Below are 12,350 nucleotides of genomic sequence, written 5' to 3' on the forward strand. Positions count from 1 at the left end.
CGTTACTTGCATCTATACATATGAATCTCAAAGATATAATGCTTAGAGAAAGATACGAAATTAAGATATATACACTATGAATCAATTTATCTTTTAAACAGGCAAAGTCCAAAATATGTTGTTGAGATATGTATACATATCTAGTAAGAATATAAAAAGCAGGTAAATGGTTACCTTTGTGGGGAGGGATATAGAATTAGTGAGAGGCACTCAGAAGGCTTCTAAAACACTGTTAATTTCCTATTTGTTTGGCTGGGTAAAGGCTATATGATTTTTACTTATTAAATATTCTTTAGACGTCACTTAAAATTTTACACATTCTTTCCTGTACACGATACATTGCACAATAAAATTTTAAAAATTATACAGCCACATTTTGACCATAATGGGAATTAATAACCAAATATTAAACAAAAAATACCCACTAGGAAAATAAAAGGCTCTCAGGTAAAAGAATTCAAAACTGAAAATTAGACTATTTAGAAAATAGCACATTAATATCTGGGGGATTTTTTTTCTGTATGGCAATTTGGTGGTTTATCAAAATGTTCCATTAAAGGATGAAACTGATATTACAATTTGACAAACCTAGCACGTGCACACTCAAAAGAAAACTACTGGCTTGCTCCATTTTAATTGCAATGCGTGAAACATTACTCTGACCAAAAGAATCCAGAGCAAAGGGTATATTCACAGGCCTATTGTGAATGTTTTGGTGTCTATATTCTATGCCTATCATCTACTATGAAAGTCATAACTCTTTCTGTAGGCTTGTATACCACTCAAAAATGTTCTGATATTATTATAACTAATGGATCTATATGACTAAATTTCACTTCTTTTCTAGAATACTACTTTCAACTATATGGTCAATTAAGAATACGTTTGCTCCAATAAAGATGTTAAAAAATAAAATAAATAAAAACAATAAAATTATCAAAAAAATATGTTTGAAACCACATGCCTAATTTCAAGGGACGAAAAAAGTTTAAGAAGTTGTTATATTTCTTTCTTTATATTAAGGGAAATACAGTAGTACATCTTAAAAAAGAAGAAAAAAGAAAAAGGACATAAAATCAAATTAAGAGTAACAGTGTTATAGAGACTCTGCATTAATACTGTCCCCCCCAAAAAAGACAATTTAAGAGCTATTTCTTTTTCTGATTAAAAAAAAAAAAAGTATCTAAAATTTGCATCTCTGCTTCTTCAATTTTACTCACACAATTCTAATTTCCAGTGTCATACAGGAGGGCGCTCTGAACCATCAAAATCCCAGATTCTTAAACCCTGTAGTGATTCTGCCTGAACTTTGCTTAGGGGCAACATAATGAAAAGGGCATAGGCAAGAGGCAGTCAGTTGAGGGGGTGTGGTAGGGAGGAGGCTGAATTCCAACTTCACCACTTAACGAATGCTGTGAACTTTGATGCAGTCCTTCATATTTCTGAACCTCAGTGTCCCTCTTGATAAAATGAGGATAACAATATCCACCTCATGGGTTGGATGTGAGGATTAGAAACCATATCTATAAAGCCTTTGGCTCCCAGGAGACACTCAAAAGAAAGACAGGAACTTTTAAAATGTTACCAGTACTATCAGCATAAAGCTTTAGCTTCTCTTTCTTTTTATAAATGATTCTCCCTTTCATTTCTTCTAGGACATGCCACAAATGTCAGTATTTTCCTATGTACAACACATGCGGGATTGCAAGTTCTATTATTAATCATTTAAACCTCTATACTATTCCCTAGGAAACATTACAGGGATTTCAGTGTTCCTTAGCAGTTGAAGCTATAGCTCATCTACAACCTGAACTGAGCATAGCCAATCTGTGTAGTACTGGGCAAGGCCCAGGAACATAATCCTTATTCATTTTTTTGCTTCAAAATTCCTTTTTAGTCTTTAACACCACCACAATTTAAATTTGACCATATAGATACTGCACACTAGGGAGGCATAAAATCCTAAGCTATGCTTCCTTTTCTATGGAGAAAGTATCTTATGTAATATACTAACAAACATACTATTCATTGAAATGTTTCTTACCTGGCCAGCGTTACTGGCAGACTGTGGTGGAACACAAAGAACATGTGCTTTCGCTTCAGAGAGCCCTAAAAGCAAATTCAGGCACTCACTAGCTGTGTGAAATCTAAGCCTCAGCCTTTCCATCTAAAAACAGGAACAACTACCCCTCTCTTACAAGGGTTTTTAAGAGGATAACACGACATAAAGGTACGTACAGCTGAGTCTATAACAGGGGCTCAAAAATGGTAGCTTCTGTTATACAACCAATCCACAGGGCAGCAGAAGCTACATGTTGGTGATAGCAGCAAAAAGCAAAACTTTCTACTAAGCATCATAACGGTATGTGATTAGTGCTGTCTCGGCAATGCCTGTAACGTTCCCTAGAGCACAGGGCATCAACCCCACCCCTACCCCACAACACACAGGCACACAAATCTCCTTTACGACCAAAAGGTGAACTAGAAAGAAACGAAGACCAACAAAGCAACTCTCAACTCTCAGTTGAGAAACCTAGTGGATCAAGCTACCACACTGGTTAGCCTTAACCCAGAAAAGAATCTCTGATTTGGGACTGCTTAACAATGAGCTCACTGTGATCCTGCTAATAATTTACAAAGTATACTCAATTACCAATGGTAAGTGAGCAGCTGTAATCTGGACCATTTCCTTCTCTAGGAAGGATAACCATTTTGTAACTCTAGTAGTTTAGTATCACAAGAAATACAAAGACTCTAAGGACTAAAATGATTTTTTTAAAATAGTAACACTTTCCTTCTATTGTTTACCTAAAACCACTTAGAATACAGTTATCATTCCTTTACAAACTAAAGTATACTACTCTCTTCTATGCCAGATTATAGGCCTGAAGAAGCCAAGGTCTTCAAATAATTTGACAGCTTGTAATGAATCGAAGAAAGAAAGAAAGAAAGAAAAAACATAATCAGGACAACTTCCTTTGTTTTTTAATCTAGATCCTCAAACCGGCCTAAGTAAAAAGAAATTTTAAACATCTTGAAATTAGTCTATGCTTTAGAAAGATATTTGGGAGGAGTACTGGGAGAGGTAAAGAAAAACAGGATAGCTTTTAACCATTTAAGAAAACTAATTCCAAGAGAAGCACTCTGACCAAAATTACAGACCAGAAATTCCAAGCAATATACCCCAGTTTTATGTTATGTATTTTATTTTTTAAAAATGAGACAATAAGGGACTTCCCTGGTGGTCCAGTGGTTAAGAATCCGCCTTCCAATGCAGGGGACGCAGGTTCGAGCCCTGGTCCGGGAAGCTCCCACATGCCATGGGGCAACTAAGCGTGCGTGCTCTGAAGTCCACACCACAGCTAGAGTAAAGCCCACACGCCGCAACGAAGATCCCACGTGCCACAACTAAGACCCGACACAGCCAAATAAGTAAGTAAATAAATAAATATTTTTTAAAAAGGCAACTGCCCTTAAAAAAAAAAAATAGGACAATCAAAAAGCCTTTAGTTTGTTAACAGAAATGAAATAAAACCTCACTTATCAAAAGTTGAAAAACAGGTAATCTAAAAAGATGATAAAAATATATATTCATTTTAACATTTACTGATACTACATGCAGAAGTGCTTAGCAGTTTGGAAACTGCAAATGAGAAAAGGGCAGTGGGGGCAGAGGCTTTAGAGAGAAGTTAAGTGCTTTGAGCCAGTACACAGACCAGAGCAAGAGACTAAAAAACCTTAGAAAGCATAATAGCCTAGGGTCACAAACTACAGGGATACACAATGTAAGACATTAAAAAAGGAGCAAACATTTAAAAGAAACCATGATGAAGAACTTTAAGCCAATAAATTAAAACGCTTTTTAAAAACGGATGGCTAGATTTTTAGAAAAACATAAAATTTCAAAACTGACTCAAAAACAAATGAAAAAGCAAAGCCCATAACTCTAAAAGATTTTGAATCAGTAATTAAAAATCTCTGCATAAGAAAAGCACCAACCCAGGCAACCCTGACTTCTGTTCCAGGCAAAAGTCAATCTGTCTAACAACTATGATTTCTAATCACTTGTGTCCAGAGCAAGAGGTTAGGGTCAAAAGAGAAGCGAGAGCCATCACAGTAAGGCAAGAAAAAAAAAAAAAGCAAAACTGATAGGAAAGGAAGAAACAAAACTACCCATTTTCAGATGACATGATTGTCCACATAGAAAACCCTAAGGAATCTTAAAAAAATTTTTTTAAAAAAAGGAAAACAAAACCCAGCAGGGTTACAGGATACAAGATCTATATGCCAAAAACAAACATATGGAAACTGAAATTAAAATGGATGCAACAAAGAACATGACCTAAAAGGGTAAGGAAACAGGCTGATGGGACATTTCTTTAAAATAATGCCTTTAGCCAAAGCCCTAACTTCTGTATGTTCCAGAAGGATGAGGAGATTCAAACTGCAGGGGGAGAAATACGCTAGATATCCTAGAGTTACCACTGCCTTTATACTTCCCCTAGGCAGTGGTGAACTGGAAAAATGGGGTCTACAGTCCACTCCAGAGCCCTATCAGGTCCTCCCATCCTCTCTATCTCCACTGCCCTTCTCCCAGGTTCAGTCTTCATCATCATTTGCATGTATTACTTGAAACAGCTGCTTAAATAGTGCACCTTCCTCCACTCTCACTCCCCTCTAGAACATCTGCCATAAAATTGATCCCAGAATTTCAAGCAGCTAAGAAAAGTCAAGGGACTCGATGTCTGGCTGCTTCCTCTACATCTTAAGAACTCAGCACAAAAGGAGCAACAAAAACAACAGTTATCAGTATTATAATTTAGGAATGTAAAGATATAGCTGAAATCATCTCACCTGGAAAAATAACATAACCAATGGGTTGTTTTTATGTATATAAAGAGTCTTTCTCTAAAAAGGAGAATTCTGAGTGGTCACCCTTCAATCCTTCTGAAGATAAAAACAAAGAAACTCTTAGAAAAAAAATTAATATTTCAAATAGTTAAAAATGTAAATAAACAAGCAAAAGAGAGTTGTGAGGAGTCTTTCATGGGAGATGTTAAAGAGGATAAGCAACCCTCTGTCTCTGGCAAGCCCAGGTAGTCCTTCCTCTACAAGCAACTGAATTAATTAACCTCAACGATCTGTGACTTTTTTAAATATTAGAATTTAAAATATAAGCATAGCATTCCACAAATAGACTCAAGTTATTTCAGGTCTAGCGGTAGCACATCAGATACAACTCTGATTCCTAATCATACTACTGTCTGATCAAAGTATAATCCCCTAATGTCCAACATACTGAGTTATCTAAATAGTCTTGAACTCTCTAGCTAGTCATGTTTCAGTCAGGTGCTGATTTAATGTTCAATATAAACACTGCAAGTTTAGTGTCAGCTGCAAAAAAAAAGAAAACTAATAAAAGCAATACTGTTCTGTCAACACAAACTTTCCCCTTCCTGTTTTCCCTTAAAAAAAACCTTCCTACAGAGTTTAAGATATATTTACTTCCCTTACACACAGCTTAAAAATGAGGGTTATTTCACAGATAAAGTAAGTTTAAATAGTTTCAAAGATGAATTGAGCAGCTTAAAGTACACTTAATTCTCAATATTCTTTGATAATGAAGGAAGCAGTACCTCATGAAAAACAAAAAATTCTTAGACATTCTGTCAGATCTGAAATGAAGTAAGATTTACTATTAAACTGTTCACATTATAACTGTTTGAAGTGTAGCAAGCAAAAATTGTATAACTGATGGCAGGTAATTCTGGAAACCCACTTATATGAGATAATTCTCCACCTTCTCAAATAGTAGGCTAATTCTCACAATAAAATGTCAAACTTTCCAGTTAAACACGTCGACCTAATGTGTATGAATCATTCCACAATTGCTATTTCTAAATAGAAATCACAAATATACATGAATCAAAATCTGATTTTTAAAAATCTCAACTATTATGCTGAAAGAGCTAGTTTAAGAAATATCTAGCCAGAGATTGTCTAAGCTCTACCCCTTATCAAACTACTTCACCAGAAAGACACATGTGTGGTTTGTATTATTTTGACTGCCTGCAGACATAGTACTCTACCATAATTAGAACTTAATATTATGCCCTTAACTTTTATTAAGAGTTTATAAAATAAACTGCCTTGTATTATTCTATGTTCTATAAAAGTGGTATCAAGACATCATTCTTCACATAAATACCCACACAAAAAATTCATCTTTGACTTCACTGCCAAGATTTCTCTTTTAAGAAAACTGATATGTTTCCTTTAAGCAGACAATGTGAAACATGTAACTGATTGTTCCTCCTCCTTTCTGCTATTACTAACAGGAGACCCAAATGGAAGGCCTTAGTTTATAAATTTCTGACAGACTTTGAGATATCCCTCACATGCCCCTGCATAAGTCTAAATCAATTATCATCATACTAAATGTCCAAGTGTAGGTTTATTGTTAATTAATTTTTTTCCTTCTTTTTGGAAGTAGATGGGAGTAAAAATAAAGTTAACAGATTTTCTGAAACTAGAAAACTCTATACATCTGGATCTAAGAGTTTGTAATCTCAAATGTTCCAATATTAGAAGAATGGGTGAGCATTTCAATGAATTGTAAAAACAGACTCAACATAAATAAGTAAATATAAGAAACCATTTAACCTCTCAAAGAAGAGATGGGAAAGTCTATTTAAACAACATGCTAAAGAAAGAGACCAAAACGAAATTATCAAAATACTTAATGACTGAACATTTAAAACTTTTACATGTCAAAAAATGCCATAAACAAAATTAAAGGACAAGTGATGAGTTGGAAAAAATTTTCAACATATGACCAAGTGTTAATACATTTATAAGAAGATAAAACACACCACCTCAAATAGAAAAGAGCAAAGGACATGTACAGAAAAATCACAACACTTGGCCAATAAATATATGAAAAAGGTCATTAGTATTGATCAGACATCTAGATTAAAGTGTGATATAAGATTTTTCCCTTTCACCCATGGACAGATCATCCAAAATGAAAATAAATAAGGAAACACAAGCTTTAAATGATACATTAAACAAGATGGACTTAATTGATATTTATAGGACACTCCATCCAAAAACAACAGAATACACATTTTTCTCAAGTGCTCATGGAACATTCTCCAGGATAGATCATATCTTGGGTCACAAATCAAGCCTTGGTAAATTTAAGAAAATTGAAATTGTATCAAGTATCTTTTCCGACCACAACGCCATGAGACTAGATATCAATTACAGGAAAAGATCTGTAAAAAATACAAACACATGGAGGCTAAACAATACACTACTTAATAATGAAGTGATCACTGAAGAAATCAAAGAGGAAATCAAAAAATACCTAGAAACAAATGACAATGGAGACACAACGACCCAAAACCTGTGGGATGCAGCAAAAGCAGTTCTAAGGGGGAAGTTTATAGCAATACAAGCCCACCTTAAGAAGCAGGAAACATCTCGAATAAACAACCTAACCTTGCACCTCAAGCAATTAGAGAAAGAAGAACAAAAAAACCCCAAAGCTAGCAGAAGGAAAGAAATCATAAAAATCAGATCAGAAATAAATGAAAAAGAAATGAAGGAAACAATAGCAAAGATCAATAAAACTAAAAGCTGGTTCTTTGAGAAGATAAACAAAATAGATAAACCACTAGCCAGACTCATCAAGAAAAAAAGGGAGAAGACTCAAATCAATAGAAGTAGAAATGAAAAAGGAGAAGTAACAACTGACACTGCAGAAATAAAAGAGATCATGAGAGATTACTACAAGCAACTCTATGCCAATAAAATGGACAATCTGGAAGAAATGGACAAATTCTTAGAAATGCACAACCTGCCAAGACTGAATCAGGAAGAAATAGAAAATATGAACAGACCAATCACAAGCACTGAAATTGAAACTGTGATTAAAAATCTTCCGACAAAGAAAAGCCCAGGACCAGATGGCTTCACAGGCGAATTCTATCAAACATTTAGAGAAGAGCTAACACCTATCCTTCTCAAACTCTTCCAAAATATAGCAGAGGGAGGAACACTCCCAAACTCCTTCTACGAGGCCACCATCACCTTGATACCAAAACCAGACAAGGATGTCACAAAGAAAGAAAACTACAGGCCAATATCACTGATGAACACAGATGCAAAAATCCTCAACAAAATACTAGCAAACAGAATCCAACAGCACATTAAAAAGATCATACACCATGATCAAGTGGGGTTTATTCCAGGAATGCAAGGATTCTTCAATATACGCAAATCTATCAATGTGATAAACCATATTAACAAATTGAAGGAGAAAAACCATATGATCATCTCAATAGATGCAGAGAAAGCTTTTGACAAAATTCAACACCCATTTATGATAAAAACCCTGCAGAAAGTAGGCATAGAGGGAACTTTCCTCAACATAATAAAGGCCATATATGACAAGCCCACAGCAAACATCATCCTCAATGGTGAAAAACTGAAAGCATTTCCACTAAGATCAGGAACAAGACAAGGTTGCCCACTCTCACCACTCTTATTCAACATAGTTTTGGAAGTTTTAGCCACAGCAATCAGAGAAGAAAAGGAAATAAAAGGAATCCAAATCGGAAAAGAAGAGGTAAAGCTGTCACTGTTTGCAGATGACATGATCCTATACATAGAGAATCCTAAAGATGCTACCAGAAAACTACTAGAGCTAATCAATGAATTTGGTAAAGTGGCAGGATACAAAATTAATGCACAGAAATCTCTGGCATTCCTATACACTAATGATGAAAAATCTGAAAGTGAAATCAAGAAAACACTCCCATTTACCACTGCAACAAAAAGAATAAAATATCTAGGAATAAACCTACCTAAGGAGACAAAAGACCTGTATGCAGAAAATTATAAGACACTGATGAAAGAAATTAAAGATGATACAAATAGATGGAGAGATATACCATGTTCTTGGATTGGAAGAATCAACATTGTGAAAATGACTCTACTACCCAAAGCAATCTATAGATTCAATGCAATCCCTATCAAACTACCACTGGCATTTTTCACAGAACTAGAACAAAAAATTTTGCAATTTGTATGGAAACACAAAAGACCCCGAATAGCCAAAGCAATCTTGAGAACGAAAAAAGGAACTGGAGGAATCAGGCTCCCTGACTTCAGACTATACTACAAAGCTACAGTTATCAAGACGGTATGGTACTGGCACAAAAACAGAAAGATAGATCAATGGAACAGGATAGAAAGCCCAGAGATAAACCCATGCACATATGGACACCTTATCTTTGATAAAGGTGGCAGGAATGTACAGTGGAGAAAGGACAGCCTCTTCAATAAGTGGTGCTGGGAAAACTGGACAGGTACATGTAAAAGTATGAGATTAGATCACTCCCTAACACCATACACCAAAATAAGCTCAAAATGGATTAAAGACCTAAATGTAAGGCCAGAAACTATCAAACTCTTAGAGGAAAACATAGGCAGAACACTCTATGACATAAATCACAGCAAGATCCTTTCTGACCCACCTCCTAGAGTAATGGAAATAAAAACAAAAATAAACAAATGGGACCTAATGAAACTTCAAAGCTTCTGCACAGCAAAGGAAACCATAAACAAGACCAAAAGACAACCCTCAGAATGGGAGAAAATATTTGCAATTGAAGCAACCGACAAAGGATTAATCTCCAAAATTTACAAGCAGCTCATGCAGCTCAATAACAAAAAAACAAACAACCCAATCCAAAAATGGGCAGAAGACCTAAATAGACATTTCTCCAAAGAAGATATACAGACTGCCAACAAACACATGAAAGAATGCTCAACATCATTAATCATTAGAGAAATGCAAATCAAAACTACAATGAGATATTATCTCACACCAGTCAGAATGGCCATCATCAAAAAATCTAGAAACAATAAATGCTGGAGAGGGTGTGGAGAAAAGGGAACACTCTTGCACTGCTGGTGGGAATGTGAATTGGTTCAGCCACTATGGAGAACAGTATGGAGGTTCCTTAAAAAGCTACAAATAGAACTACCATATGACCCAGCAATCCCACTACTGGGCATATACCCTGAGAAAACCGAAATTCAAAAAGAGTCATGTACCAAAATGTTCATTGCAGCTCTATTTACAATAGCCCGGAGATGGAAACAACCTAAGTGTCCATCATCGGATGAATGGATAAAGAAGATGTGGCACATATATACAATGGCATATTACTCAGCCATAAAAAGAAACGAAATTGAGCTATTTGTAATGAGGTGGATAGACCTAGAGTCTGTCATACAGAGTGAAGTAAGTCAGAAAGAAAAAGACAAATACCGTATGCTAACACATATATATGGAATTTAAGAAAAAAAAAATGTCATGAAGAACCTAGGGTTAAGGCAGGAATAAAGACGCAGACATCCTAGAGAACGGACTTGAGGTTATGGGAAGGGGGAAGGGTGAGCTGCGACAGGGCAAGAGAGAGAGTCATGGACATATACACACTAACAAACGTAGTAAGGTAGATAGCTAGTGGGAAGCAGCCGCATGGCACAGGGATATTGGCTCGGTGCTTTGTGACAGCCTGGAGGGGTGGGATAGGGAGGGTGGGAGGGAGGGAGACTCAAGAGGGAAGAGATATGGGAACATATGTATATGTATAACTGATTCACTTTGTTATAAAGCAGAAACTAACACACCATTGTAAAGCAATTATACCCCAATAAAGATGTTAAAAAAAAAAAGATTTTTCCCTTATCAACTCGGCAAAGTTTTTTATTTCTTTTACTTTTTGTTTTTGTTTTTTTTCCTGCGGTACCTGGGCCTCTCACTGTTGTGGCCTCTCCCATTGCGGAGCACAGGCTCCGGACGCGCAGGCTCAGCGGCCATGGCGCATGGGCCCAGCCGCTCCGCGGCATGTGGGATCTTCCCGGACCGGGGCACGAACCCGTGTCCCCTGCATCGGCAGGCGGACTCTCAACCACTGCGCCACCAGGGAAGCCCTCTTTTACATCTTAATGGTAGTACCTAAGCATGGTATTGTGAAGCTAGTATTTTTACACATTGATGTGAGGATATAAATCCACATGGCATTTCAAGAAAGAAATTTTATATAGTATTATGTATCAAAACTTTGAAAAGATGTATATACCTTTTGACTCAAGTTTTCACAATAGAAGTGTACTCCAAGAAAATAATCAGATAAAGACACAAAGGTTTATATGCAAGAGATATTCACCATGGCATAATATTAGCAAAAAAATTGGCAATAACTGTATTGTTCAGTTAATAGAGGATTGGTTAAATAAATTGTAGTGCTTTCATTTACTGGAATAATAGACATTAAAACCATGTTTCTAGAGCATTTAATGTTCTGGAAATATTCATGATATAAAATAAATATGGTTATAAAACAGTATATAAATTGACCTCAACATATACATATAAACATATTTTAATTAAAAGTTTATGGATAGGAAATACTACTGTGGTTATTTTGGGTGGTTTTTGATTATTGTAATTTCATTTTTTCTTTTTTCTTTTCTGTACTTTCCAAGACATTACATTCAAATGTACGAATTTCCTGGCTGGAAAAATGTTATTTAAAAAGGAAGTAGGGTCTTCCCTGGTGGCGCAGTGGTTGAGAGTCCGCCTGCCGATGCAGGGGACACGGGTTCGTGCCCCGGTCCGGGAAGATCCCACATGCCGCGGAGCGGCTGGGCCCGTGAGCCATGGACGCTGAGCCTGCGCATCCGGAGCCTGTGCTCCGCAATGGGAGAGGCCACAACAGTGAGAGGCCCGCGTACTGCAAAAAAAAAACACCTAATAATAATAAATAAAAAGGAAGTAGATCCTCAAAAAGACCAATCTAATTTCATATTATAAACCCCAAATTATGTGTAAAATGCAGAAGAAATAATAACGAAGTATTAAGAAAACTTTTTAAAGAAAAGGTGGGGGAAGAGTGTGGAGGACAAAGACACAAAGAAATGGGGGTTAGAGGGGCAGATGAACACAATCAGTGGAGAAAGGAATAACAAATATGGAGATCTCCACTAAAGCCAACGTGATTCTCAAACAGTATTGGGGATCAGTAGCAAATAACATTGGATTGGGAAGTAGGAAATATTCTTTGCCAAAGAGTACCAAGAGTAAGTAATGTGCATTCTTTTGTATATGGAGATACTATTTATAGCAGCGGTCCCCAACCTTTCTGGCACTAGGGACTGGTTTCGTGAAGACAATTTTTCCACGGAGGGGGTTGGGGGGTGGTGGTTCAGGCGGTAATGCGAGCGATGGGGAGCAGCAGATGAAGCTTGGCTCGCTCCCCCCCGCCCACCGC

General features: G+C 36.4%; 1 protein-coding gene across 9 annotated transcripts in view; it reads right to left on the reverse strand.

Annotated features, from left to right (window-relative positions):
- Positions 1-12,350, reverse strand: part of SOCS5 (suppressor of cytokine signaling 5) — a 74,879-nt gene that overhangs the window by 24,174 nt on the left and 38,355 nt on the right. The window contains exon 1 of one of the 9 annotated variants that reach the window (XM_033419131.2): positions 4,855-7,450. The exons of the other annotated variants lie outside the window; for them this stretch is intronic. The gene's annotated coding sequence lies outside the window, so the exon portion shown is untranslated. Of the gene's footprint in view, positions 1-4,854; positions 7,451-12,350 lie in introns of those variants that run through there. 9 annotated transcript variants of the gene reach the window in all.

Source organism: Orcinus orca, chromosome 13 (assembly GCF_937001465.1).
Source record: "Orcinus orca chromosome 13, mOrcOrc1.1, whole genome shotgun sequence".
Taxonomy (NCBI): Eukaryota; Metazoa; Chordata; class Mammalia; order Artiodactyla; family Delphinidae; genus Orcinus; species Orcinus orca.